At 40.8% G+C, this 12500-nt stretch overlaps 2 long non-coding RNA genes across 4 annotated transcripts; both read left to right on the top strand.

The window, feature by feature from the left end:
- On the top strand, window positions 1-11362 carry LOC127321819 (uncharacterized). 3 transcript variants are annotated; one of them, XR_011744243.1, is made up of 5 exons: window positions 1-368; window positions 2544-2590; window positions 2681-2910; window positions 3533-3604; window positions 9784-11362. It is a non-coding gene; the product is annotated as an uncharacterized lncRNA (long non-coding RNA). The 3 variants fall into 3 exon arrangements; XR_011744242.1 differs by lacking the exon at window positions 9784-11362 and adding an exon at window positions 4775-4939 and having other exon boundaries at window positions 2-368; XR_011744241.1 differs by lacking the exon at window positions 9784-11362 and adding an exon at window positions 4297-4638 and having other exon boundaries at window positions 2-368.
- Window positions 11363-11378: 16 nt separating this feature from the next.
- Window positions 11379-12101, top strand: LOC139830763 (uncharacterized). The gene is made up of 2 exons (XR_011744245.1): window positions 11379-11556; window positions 11587-12101. It is a non-coding gene; the product is annotated as an uncharacterized lncRNA (long non-coding RNA).
- Window positions 12102-12500: the final 399 nt, after the last annotated feature.

Below are 12500 nucleotides of genomic sequence, written 5' to 3' on the forward strand. Positions count from 1 at the left end.
ACCCACTCGAGTCCCTCCCCGCACACGGCCGTATCCCTGGCCACGGTCATATTATGCTCGTCCGCGGCATCAAGCGCCGCTCCAGCTGATCGATCGATCACCCGGGTAAAAGGTCGCCGGCATGGAGGCCTTCCAGTTCCAGCGTCGACGCACCTCGGTCAGCCCCTCCCCCTCCTCCCTCATCCTATGCCCTTCGTCTTCAACTGCCGATTTGCTCACGCCGGGGCTCATCCCCTTCCCTTAATTTGGTCCGGACTTAATTCGGAACACCGACCCAATTGGAGGGGGACGCGCGCGCAGGCTGCCCAGTCCACTCCGGTCTTGAGCTAGCTCAAGGGAGACGTCGACCAGCCCTGCAACTGCAAAAGGTATTTTCTTCCCTCCCCCACCCCCTGCCTCCTCTTCTGTACGTGTTACAGCCTAGTTAGATTCCCACGATTGAATCATCCGGCTAGCTGCCCATCTGTCGTGCTCCACGGTGAGAATGCAAGAGCAGTACTAGTACTGGGTAGGCGGAACCTGCTAGCATGCAAGTCTGGCCATCACGATTTCCTTTCTTGTCCTTTTCCCCTTTTGATGCTGAAAACAGAGGTTGCCAATGCTATCCGTGACAAGCATGGTGAAAAGTTCGTGCCGGACCTTCCTCTGGGGCGGGAGATGGAAGAGCTGTCCTCAGTTCCCAACACCCCGAACTCTAACACAGGAAGCATGATCGAGTGGAAAATGGTCCCAAGATCAGTCCGACGTCTTCGAGTACGCCAAGAGCCGTTACATACCCACACTCATTGAAGGTGATGAAGCTAGCCGTCGGTACCATAACGGTGGACGCGAGTTCGTTGAACAAGTGCTGCAAGTTATTGTTTGCAAAGAGTTCATTTTTGATCTTCTCTAAAGCTCGAAAACATATTAACTAATGTATTGCATTTGTCAGAATATAATTGGATATGTACGGTATAAGTGGCATTTCAAATCAGCAAGTATTTTCCAAAAATGTGTATAGTAACTCTAAATTGCCTTGTGCATAATGTAAGATGTGCTGAACTTGAGTGATCTCGTACCTGGTTGATCAATGTGACGTAGACCAATGATAATTTAAGCCGCTAGGTATTTGTTGTCTCTGTATCAAGCATGTATAGAGAATTCATGCCTAACAAAGGAACATATATTTTTTTCCAATATATTATTGTGTTTGATGACTTCCTGGTTCGGTTCATTTAGGGACTGAATTTGTTTTGAGGGAAGTCAGGGTGCAGTGTAGTTTGCTTGCCATCACAACCTTCTATTCTCTGTAACCAGTGGCGGACCCAGGAAAAAACTTGAGGGTGGGCACACTCCAAATTTTTTTTGCACTAACCATTCTACATAAAAATTGGCTACATAAATAATATCAATTGGCAATCGATTCAAAAATATTGTGTGTTAATTCATACCTGATGTAGGTGAAGGAGCTCCTCAATGATGCATCCAACAAGGGGATCCATGTCCGAGGACGTCGGCATCCCTGTCAACGAGGTCGGTGCAGTGCTTTTGTGCTGAGTTCACCATACGTCAAGTCATTGAAGCCTGCCAACTAAAGGCGAAGTTGGCACACCCGCCTTGCAGCTTGCCGCCACATGAAGACCGCCATGGAACCTCACACCACGATCGCAGCCACCATTCAGGACCACTGTCCCGACATCCACATCGTGCCGATGCTTTTTTTTGGACCAGCGAACTATTTCTAACCACGTAAACATTTTTTAACCCGAGGAGCAACTTTTGAATCGGCCAATTATTTTGAACTACGTGGACATTATTTAACCCGATCAACAATTTTTGGATCAGGGTGAATTATTTTATTTTGAACCGCGTGAACATTTTTTTGAATCCATGAGCGTACTTTTTTTAACCCATGCCATTTTCTCAAACCTTGTGATTTGAATGGATAAAATACCACTTTTTCGAAACCGTGATCACGTTTGAAACCTCTTGAAAAAACAGAGAATAAGAAGACGAGAAATGGAAGGACAAACAATAAAATAAAGACAAAAGAGCAAAGAGAAAAAAGTTATCAAATTTGAATGAAAATTGTTAGGTAGTGGATGCGCCTTAGTTCATGAACTATAAATCCAAAAAATTGAAAAGCTTTTAAAAGAAAAAGGAAGTTAAATAAGAAAAGAGAAAGAGAAATATAAGAACATGAAAAGAAGACCCGAAATGTCTTCTTATCATACTAACGAGAGATGTAGCTAAGCCGCAGCTAAAAGCAGAACTGTAATTAATTTTGATTGATTTTTGGATGCTCCAGAGTCCCTAGTGTGGAATATTGGGCCATGTTTTCTTTTGTAGAGTCTGAATAGTAGCAGGTATAGGTTAAACTGCAGAATTTTAGGGTGGGCCACGGCCCACCCGGCCCACCCTGTGGGTACGCCCATGTCTGTAACAGGAGGCTTGCCTATGCTGAATGAGCACGGTGCTCTAGACAGTTTAACATCATGTTCCTTTTTCTTGCAGCCTTTTTGAGCTAGCATTTTCAAATCATAGTGCACTATTTTTGTGCACAGGAAGACCCTGGGCATGCCCATGATGGCCAGTACAGCAAGACCCATGGGTAAGTCTTGGTGCCAATTTTCCAGTGTAGAGTGAGCGAGTAGTAGTAGGTGTAACCGGCGATTTTGACCCTACTGTATTTCTCATGCAGGACTGCTCATGCTTTGAAGCCAAAGACTTCACTCCAAGAGCATACTACGTTGCGAGCAATACCAACTCAGAGTGCCCTGAGGAGGTCGAGGCGTTGTCGCAAACTCAGAGAGCATAACCTTACGCTGTCGTGTGTGGTGTTGCGGTGGATGGACTCCGTTGCGCGCCGTGGGTCAGTACCATCTTCGGATGGCTTTGGTTAAGAATTTGCAAAGTTGAGATGTTTTCTTGGTATGGCTTTACTTGATTTCTGTTGTTTTGCTCTTCTTCGCTCTAGACTATCAAGTGTAGGTAGCTTTTGCTATGTGATGATAAGCTAGCACGCAGTCTTACTTGTCTGTTCTTTTTCTTTTTGTGGGGAGTAGGCTTGTCTTGCTTGGTCGCAAATTGACTCCTCCTAATATCTAAATCACTTCTACCATTCTAAACCTTTTGGACATACATACATATATTCTGCACATTCAGGTTCATTTTATCTGTTAATGTTCCTCCAGATTATACCCTGCTAGTATATTACATGATGATTATTAAATAACTGATTTTGGATTCCTCTTTTCCACCATGAGTGTATCAGCAGTGTAATCTATTCAGGTTCATTCTATATTATTAAATGATGGATTATCCAATATCCATTAACTCCTATCAAATCTATTAATTTGTACTAAATAAGTTCTGTAGCTTCTAGCTCTTTTCATGGAACCTGAATAGATGGTACTCAAGTAAAATAATTTATTTTGTCAAATGGTCATATGTACGACAACTTGACAGTTTCTTGTTTTTAGTTCAGCTCATCTCTCGCTTCTTGTACACTATTTGGTGCAATGTTTTTCTAATCACACCATGTTCCTTGCAGGTTGCTTTGGCTCTTGGGGATGCGAGGCAGCAGCATCAACAAGAGGCAAGTGGAGTTAGACGTGGCTTGGAGGTACCAGCTAAAACCTCTAGCTAAAACCTCTGGCTTGAAAGTTCTAGTGGCCTAGCTTTTTCTTAAAACTCAACTTACATGCTCACAACAATGCCCTCCAGCTCAAAAAAAGCCCTCTGCTATTAACTTCCATCACCTTAAGTGATTCGTTTTCTCCCAAAATACTGGGTAAAAGGAATCTGTTCATGCTTTGGAAGGGAGTATTTTCTAGATATTTTGCATTCCTCCTATGTAGTTGGCAACTGAATTATGTACAGGAGATGGTCTTTTTTATTTTCTTTTGACCTGGAAATGGTATATTCACTTTATACTAGTGATGTATGTGTTGAATTCGGAAGGCTGGGAGTTTGACCATTTTTATCAATAGAGCTACTGGACATTTATATGATTGATGATATCCTTTGCTAACTAGTACTAGAGATGATTTTCACAATTTAGACTAGGCATGATTTACATATGTCCTCGTAGTTTCGTGTCAAGCTACTTTCCGTCAAGACCTGAAAGCATTCCTTGTTAGGAAAAAATTACCTTTATGCATTTCCAGCTTTATGGGTGTGCGTAAAGCTTCTGCAGGCTAGATAGTTCTACATTTGTTGTAGTTCCAGTTATAATAGACAACAATTTTTCTACATGTGCGAATGAAATCTGAATCAGACCAGCTCTAGTGTTTGATAACTTGATCAAATTGACAGGTGGATAAGGAACCTTGGAGGAGTAGCTTTGAGTTATTGCCTGGACACAATCAGAAATACTCCCTCCAGTCTCTTTTAATTGACTCGGATTTAGAACAACTTTGTACTAAATTTGAGTCAATTAAAAATGACCGGAGGGAGTACATAAGAAGCTGGTATAGTAACCGGCTTTTACTTCTTGATTCTTTTCCACACGATAATTATACAATCCCTGGTCCTTTCACACTACATGACATGAAGGTACCAGCTTAGGTGAGGTCATGTAGTAAGAAACGATGGTAGCATATTCATCGTTAGTCTTGCATCTTAGCGAGCATCCCATTCGAAGAAAAAATATTTATATTTTTCATACTCTGCAATAGATAAGCACAAGTATTGCAATTCAATGCAGGAGTTTATTTTTTGTTCATCATCCTATAGGAATACAAATATGCTTATTTGCGGACTAAAGCACGACCAAAATTTGCGCTTTCTGCAGCTTTTCACTCTCCAAATGTTACCGGGATAAGTGTTGGACAAACGAGAACACTCAAGCTATTCTTAGTTAGCTTCAGGAATTGTATATCATGCTTTTCGGTAAATATTCAACATGGATTGATACTTTGTTCATTAAACATGTATATGAATCAAGTGCATTTGGATCTTTGTCTTGCTCGTGGTTTTATTTTAAAAAAGGCTCAGAGATCTAGCAAATATGTTTGAACAGCAACCAAGTACGTTCAGCATCAAAACTGTTCAATTCTGAAGCTTTGTTTTTGTTTTCATCGTCAATTTTCGAGTTAGAAATTTCCCTGTACCGAAGCTTTGTCGTTGTAGGGTTACGTATGCTCCAAGCTAGGATACATCAAGCTGCTAGCTTAGTAGTAGCATGTGCACAGCTGAGAAGCGTGCCCACGGTATAGGATTCAGGAGTGAGGCATGCATGAACGAAAGCAATAAATAATTTAATTGATAGATCGAACGGGCATCAGCAAGTCTACTTGTTGTTGACTTGGATGAAAAACCATATAGAGAATCCAATGATCTTATTTTCTTTTCTTTTTTGGTGATCTTCGCTTGATGTAAGGGCAGAAAATAGCTATGTAATGACTTGCAGTGGGGTTTGTCTATGCAATACTCTCTATTGCCAGTCCCCCTTTTGTACCTCCAAATTGATTTGCTGTTAAAAAATTGTACTAAAATATCTATGTACACTATGCAATTACTTTGAGTTGTTATCTGCACAGTGTGCACCATGATCGCCAGGGGATGTTTAACATTCTTTTGTTTTGTTATTTTTTTATCTACTCATTCCTTGTCTCTTTGCACAATATGTTCTTACAGTCACAGGCTCAACTTGCACAGTTGCACCTAAAAAGAAAGATTGGTGTATATCATATATCTTTCCCTGGGTTGTTAATTCATATTAACAAATCCCTTGCATATGATTTGTGCGCAGACTAGACACATGTACCTGATTAAAGATGCAATAGTAGTAGTAAGACCTTGTGTATAACTGCTGCCATCACGGGAACAATTAATCACCAGTTCACCACCAAGTAGAGAGAGAATTTGTCTTTTTCAAATTTCAGAGCTTTATTGTCACTTCTTGCAAGGAAATTCCTGGGAATAGAATGTTAATACCTCCAGTTTGCTGCCATAGCTAAGAGTTTTCTGCATTCATCAAGCATGACCATTTCTTGTCATGCAACGACTGAAAACTGTGAGACCAAATATGTCCTGTCTACAACCTGGCAAGAAAGATGCTCTAATGTCACTTGAAACAGATTTGACAAGAATTTGTCTTAACGGCGAGGGACGCCCTCTCCTAGTTCTTCAACTTCTGCACTTCAGTCCAATTGATTTCATGAGCTTATGAAGTTCAAATTTAAATCATGGAAATCGAGGGTGCATCCAGATACCTTTCAACTATTGTCGTGGACTGAATTGTTTTGTGCGGATTTATTCATGATTTAATATGTTAGTGATTTGAACGTAGTATTTCATAAGGTGGGGATTCCCACGAAAATTACCAACACTCAGACTATTACCATTTGTTAACAGGGAAAAACTTTTCTTATAGTATGAATCATACTTATCCTGCAACTCTTTTGAAGAATGTGTATCAAACCATGAAATAAGGTACTCCCTCTGTCCCGTGAAGGATGTTTCAACTTTATTTAGGTACTCATGTATATAGACGAGTTTTAGGTAGACTCGGATCTAGACAAAGTTGAGACATCCTTTTCGGGATGGAGGGAGGAGTAAAAGATAAGCCTACTGTTAAAGACCTGATTTTATTGGCGAATAAGTAAATGTGGACAATAAATACCTAAGATATCTTAAGTTAGAAAGCATACAATGGGCTATCGATCCCAAACCTTGCATGACATCAACAGCTGAGATTACAACATTCTTAAGACTAACTGCATCCGCCTGTTAATATAATGGCAATACCATTAGTCACAATCTCAAACGTAATTATTTGGGCACAAGTAGAATTGCAACCGCAAAATTATTCCAAGTTTAATCAATGCAGTTTTCACAGCATACCCTTGCTCCTGATGTGACTGGCAGTCGCCGTTTGCTTGATTTTAGAGCTTCAGTTGCCCGGAATAAGAATAGACTATTCTCCTTTTCAAGTGTTGGCAATGTAGCTTGTTGTAGCTGATCTGTAGTAGATATCCATCTTTGAACCTTTCATGAACGAATCAGTAGCTATATGTGACATCTATGTTAGTTTTTTCATGGTTCTTCTTCTTGCACTTGATAGGAATCATCAGATCTGAATATTTGGACTATATAGCCATTTTGGCTAACATGCACTTGGGCTGCATTTTTTATATTTCTCAGCGAGAACAGATTAATATGAAGTTTTATTTATATGTTTGCTATAAGCTATAAGAAACTTGCTTGTGTATAGCAAGGATGACCAAATCAGTCCTCGTGCTGCTATTTGGCACGGTGGAGCAGCTATTTGGCATAGGTCATACTAGATTTTTACTTGTGGGCTGAGTGCACTTATTGGATCAAACATGTTGCTTCATGATTGATTGCATATGCTAGATCTGCCTCTACTGTATGAGCTGTAGGTCGTCTACTACTGTTTTCCGATAACTTAATGGCTTGATCTAAACATGTATTGAGGTCTTTGGAACTAGTTTTGTTCTCAATGTACTATTGTTCAATGTCTGTTTTGCTGATGTGTATATTGAGGTCCTGGAAAGCTAGCTATTGCATCCTGCTGTGCTTTTGGTTTGGGAAGTGCAACATTTGGTGAGTGTGGAGCGTTGCTCCATTTTACATTGTCTTTACCTGGGACCTCTTTATCTATATACAAATCAAGCAAGCTACATGTTGCATGTACATATCTTACTTTTTTTAGTTCTACACGTAGTTTGACATTGTCAACATTTACTTCGACCTTAGTTTGATTAATATGGTTTTTATTCAAGTTGGAGGTTTTCTCTAAGTCTTTAACTCATTTACCTATCAGTCTGATGAAAACAGTTTCTATTGTATAAATATTACTTCTTGCTGTAAAATTTAGTCGCCTTGTCTAGTTTCTAGTATGAATGTAATTACAAATTTTCAAGAAAGGGACACCATTTGGTTTTGCTTGGTCATAGGAATTGTAGAAATACTTTCCTTTTTACACTTGTTAGATTAGTTTTTGGTATTTTGGGATGCGTGAGTGTATTGGTTATTGATCTTTAGTGTATTATTTTTTGTCACTAATCACTTGATTCGATGTAGAAAAAGGAGTATTTCTTCTACCACCAAACAACTAGGTTAATTGTGATGATTAAAAAGAATCTGAGTATTGCCTTTTAAATTAGGAAATTTCCAGTTTCTTATATATTCTCTCGGCATTCATTCCCTTGATGTGTGTATGTAGGTGTTGTCACTTATAGAGGACGGGATGCCAAGCCGCTCGGCATGGTCTTGGTCATTGGATTACATGCATGTTACATATATATACATCATCATCAAGTTGTGTATTGTGCATCGTGATGATTCTTTTTTTGGGCTGACCTTCAAAGTGCATTGTTATTTGATTCATGTTCTTATTGCCATTGTTGTAGTTCTAGTGAATCTCGTCTATTTTAACTAAAAGATAATTGCTGGACCAGTGCTCCCTTGTGTCATGTGGGTCAAGTTTACTCCAAATTTATTCTTGCCAAAACTCATTTAGAACTGATATCATTTGTGTTTTTTTTGTGTAAGGATGTCGAGGAGGAGGACTAGATGATGGCAGCTGCAGCTGGATGCTTCTCGCAGCCTGATGATGCTGTTGGGTCCGACCCCAAACTCAGTCTGACCATGATGTCCAGCCCATACACAAGGTAGCTCGCCTCCGCCGCCACTTCAAGATGGCCCCTTTTTCTTGTTCTGGTGTGTCGTAGCTCATCATCTCATACTGCATGTACCTAATGGATGTTCTTGTTCAATGGCATGCAAAAAATATTCCTCTCAGCTTGATGAACATTCTTTTATGCCCCTCTGTGATGCCTGGCCTGGCATAGTGTCTCTTGTTTATGTGTCGAGAGTTATTACGTGCAATGTTGCAATGTTGTCCGGTTTGGGGGGCTCGGGCTCGCCGGGCAGCTCGGGGAGCAGGAACACCTCGTGATGGAGAGAGACGGCTGGATCGAACACGAGATACGCGGCGGAGGAGACCCCCCAGGGCTCCGCGCGCGGGGACGGCGGCGGCGGAAGCGTCGCCGACCAGCGCGTGGCCGGGTTGTAGACGAAGCACGTGCCCTCGGTGGCCTCGCAGAGGAGGAGCCCGTTGCGGTGGTCCACAAAGGCGGTGCACCACGTGGTCGGCGCGTCGGCGAGACGGGCGTCGATGCCAACGCCTCCGCCGCCCCGCGCGAAGAAGTAGGTGTCGCTGGGAGATTCTATATAGTGACATGTCTCATTCTGAATATTATCATGTAAGTTGCTGTGAAATCCTCGCTATCTATTAGATGTTTGCATATTAGTATTGTTGTGAGCTACAGGTTATCTCGTTATTACTATATGTGTCGTTGCCATGTCTATGAAGATTTGCTTGGAGATTATAGTGACATCCCTCATTCTTAGTATTATTATGGTAGCAGATGTCAAATTAGATGTTTGCATAGTTGTACGGTTCTGAGCTGCAACTGATCTGGTGATTATTGTCCTGTGTTGTGCATAGTTACCGTGGTGTCTTTCATTAATATAGTGTTTCTCCAAAGTGTCATGTTTTAGCTCGCGTGTGACTGATACAAAACAACTAATGTTGCATACATAAGATGAGATTGCAGCATAGATTTGAACCTTTCATAAACGAATCAGTAGCTATCTATGATGTCTATGTTAGTTGGTTCATGGTTGATTTTCTCGCGCTTGATAAGAATCATTCGAACTGAATATTTGCACTATATAGCCATTTTGGTTAACATGCACTTGGGCTACATTTTGTATATTTCTTAGTGAAGATAGACTAACATGAAGTTTTATTTATATGTTCACTATCAGCTACAAGAGACATACTTGTGTATGGGATGGATCGTGCTGCTATTTGGTACAATGGACCGGCTTGGGCTGTCACCCTTGCCGGCGGAGAAGATGGCGCAAGATGAGGTAATTGAGGACTTGTCGAGCAGTGCACCATCAAGGTGGGGCTCATCGGGGGCCTTGCCAAGAAACTAATCTTTACGGTTCTGGTTTGCTATTCGAATTGCTCGCTAAACAGATATATAACTGTCCTAATCTTGTTAACATCTATGCGTAGTTCGTAGGTTATCATGATTCTTCTCATAACTTCACTGTAGCTAGTTTGTTGTGACCTAATGCTGTTTGTACCCAGTTTTGTTAATTTGTGATGCTCTAGCTGCTAGTTTCCCATTTAGTAGGTTTGACACTAGTTGACTTCATGCTAATTTTGCATTGTTACTCGTGGGATGGTTGCACTTGTTGGAGCTGAGCTTGAGTACTAGATCAGAGTGGTTGCTCTTGTTTGATACAACAAACACAGTATTTGCCAAAGATAGATGGATTCTGTTTGCAACTTTATTGATGCATCAACTGATGGCTATCAAAAGATTGATTTCTGCTCCTAAGATGTTGCAGATTTGTTGCCTTTGTGTCGCTGTTCAATTAGTATCCATACATCATGCCCGATGCATGCCTTAATCCTCATTTTGTGTTTCAAATAATTTATACATGTATCTACAGTGCCTATTATAAATATTCATTGTGAATTCTGGTACTTAGGTGTAGTACTCTCCTTCTTAGCGACAATACTGAACTCGTGTCTCTTTTGGCTGACTAAAGGAATGCCATGCCAATTGTGGGTCAACCTCATAGTGCAAGTTATATTATATTTCTAGTGACAATTGAAATCAATGATATAGCTTAAATTCACATGACGCGTTGCTTTTGTAAAATTCGTTGTTGTGTATAGTCGAAACCCTCTTTTAAATTTATTCTTGTTAAATTTGCTCTGCTGACCATCATGTTTTGTTCTTGTTTGAAGATAACGATGAGGTCTAAATGGTAGCCATGCCTTGGAAGCCGAAAGACAAGAAGACACCATGTTCCTTGCTCGAGCTGGGGCCTCTATGCAACAGGTTTTCTTCTAGCACGACAGCTACACGATATATATGGTTACTACAATGCTTTGATTCGACGTCTCAGAAACATTCATGTTCTGCATTGACTTTGCTTGATGTTCTTTTTTATGTATTAGTTTTGTTGTATGCACCTTAGTGTCTTTTTTTAAGTATACGATCTGGATGTCCAATATAGGGCAAAGGTCATGGCTAAAATTCCAATACTACTGCTAATTAAACTTGTATTTGTTAATTAGCTGAAAAACTACTATTGTTTCTTGAAGAAAAATCATAAGTGGCGTTGATTTTTCTGGTCTTGCATTATTTGTCTATCACAAGCTAGCTAGTTTGTTTATCACTGATCAGGCTGGATTTATTATTTTGGCTATCCTCTGGACGAAGCTAGCGGGTTGTCACTGTTGCTTTGTCCTTTCCTGCTTATTGGTTGGTGTCGGCCCTGGGCTGCACTGATCTATTTTCTGCTATTGCCATTGTAGGTTATATGAGGCTGTGGTCGTCGTTTTTGCTGGCCTTTTCGGATTGAGCTGCGCTGGTTGGCTGCAACATAACTCTAGGGCTTCGTGACCGAACACCTGTGTCTTGAATTCTGAAGGCTGGGAGTTTGACCATTTTTATCACTAGAGGTACTGGACATTTATATGATTGATGATATCCAGATCGTCTCTTTATACATGCGGTGTGTTGCTAGCTGCTGGATGCAGGGAAGGTGTGTTGCTAGCTGCTGGATGCAGGGAAGTTGATCATATTGTTTCTGCATTTCTTATGGGCATGGAGGTTGTTGAGCTGCGGGAGGGCGAGAGATACTTTCTGCAGCTCGGCTGGTAAACATTGAGCCAGAACATCGACAAGCTTGCTTGCAGCAATGCAGGCATGGACGGGACGGTTGGCTGCGAAGTGGGATCAAGGTGCCCATGGCCATGGAGTGGACAAGCTATAGAGATTTATCCTTGAATGAAATGAAGCTGATGATGTTTGTATGTAAATAGGTTAGACTTGCTGGGCATAGAATTGGTGTGTCTACTGCTACGATTGTCGACTGAAGTCAAGGATGATTTTTGTAGAGGGATTTGATTTTTTGATGTGAGTTGTGTTTGATTTGGATGTCTAATAAATAGATTTACCCAAAACTGATTCTATACTGTGATTTTGAATATGAAGTGTACTGTGCATGTGCATTCAGTGTCATATCAGAATGAATTGGCTTTGGTTTAAATTACATAATGAATATGTGTGTGTGCTTGCAATTCGACAGCGAGGTCCACCTCCCTGCACAACCACCTTGATATAATAGTAATAAGTATGCTGTTGTTGTTCCTTGTTAGCTAGCCAGCACCCATGGATGGGTCGATTTGCTAGCTCGAGCGAGCGACTGCACACAGATTATTTTGGTTGGTTCCAGCTTGGGCGTAACTGAGGTTATATTCATTTTTATCTCACTAGACGGGTAGAGCAAGCAAATTATGTTGATTACCGTCAAGCCGCCTAGATCAGTAAACATTGTATATTCAATAAACTACCGAGTTGAGGGCAAGGAACATTGAGAAGCACACACGTGTATTAATTAATTCATCATTTTTAATGGATAATAAACGTGTTGATCAAAGGTATATTGGGGAACGG

This window comes from Lolium perenne, chromosome 4, assembly GCF_019359855.2.
Source record: "Lolium perenne isolate Kyuss_39 chromosome 4, Kyuss_2.0, whole genome shotgun sequence".
Classification (NCBI taxonomy): domain Eukaryota; kingdom Viridiplantae; phylum Streptophyta; class Magnoliopsida; order Poales; family Poaceae; genus Lolium; species Lolium perenne.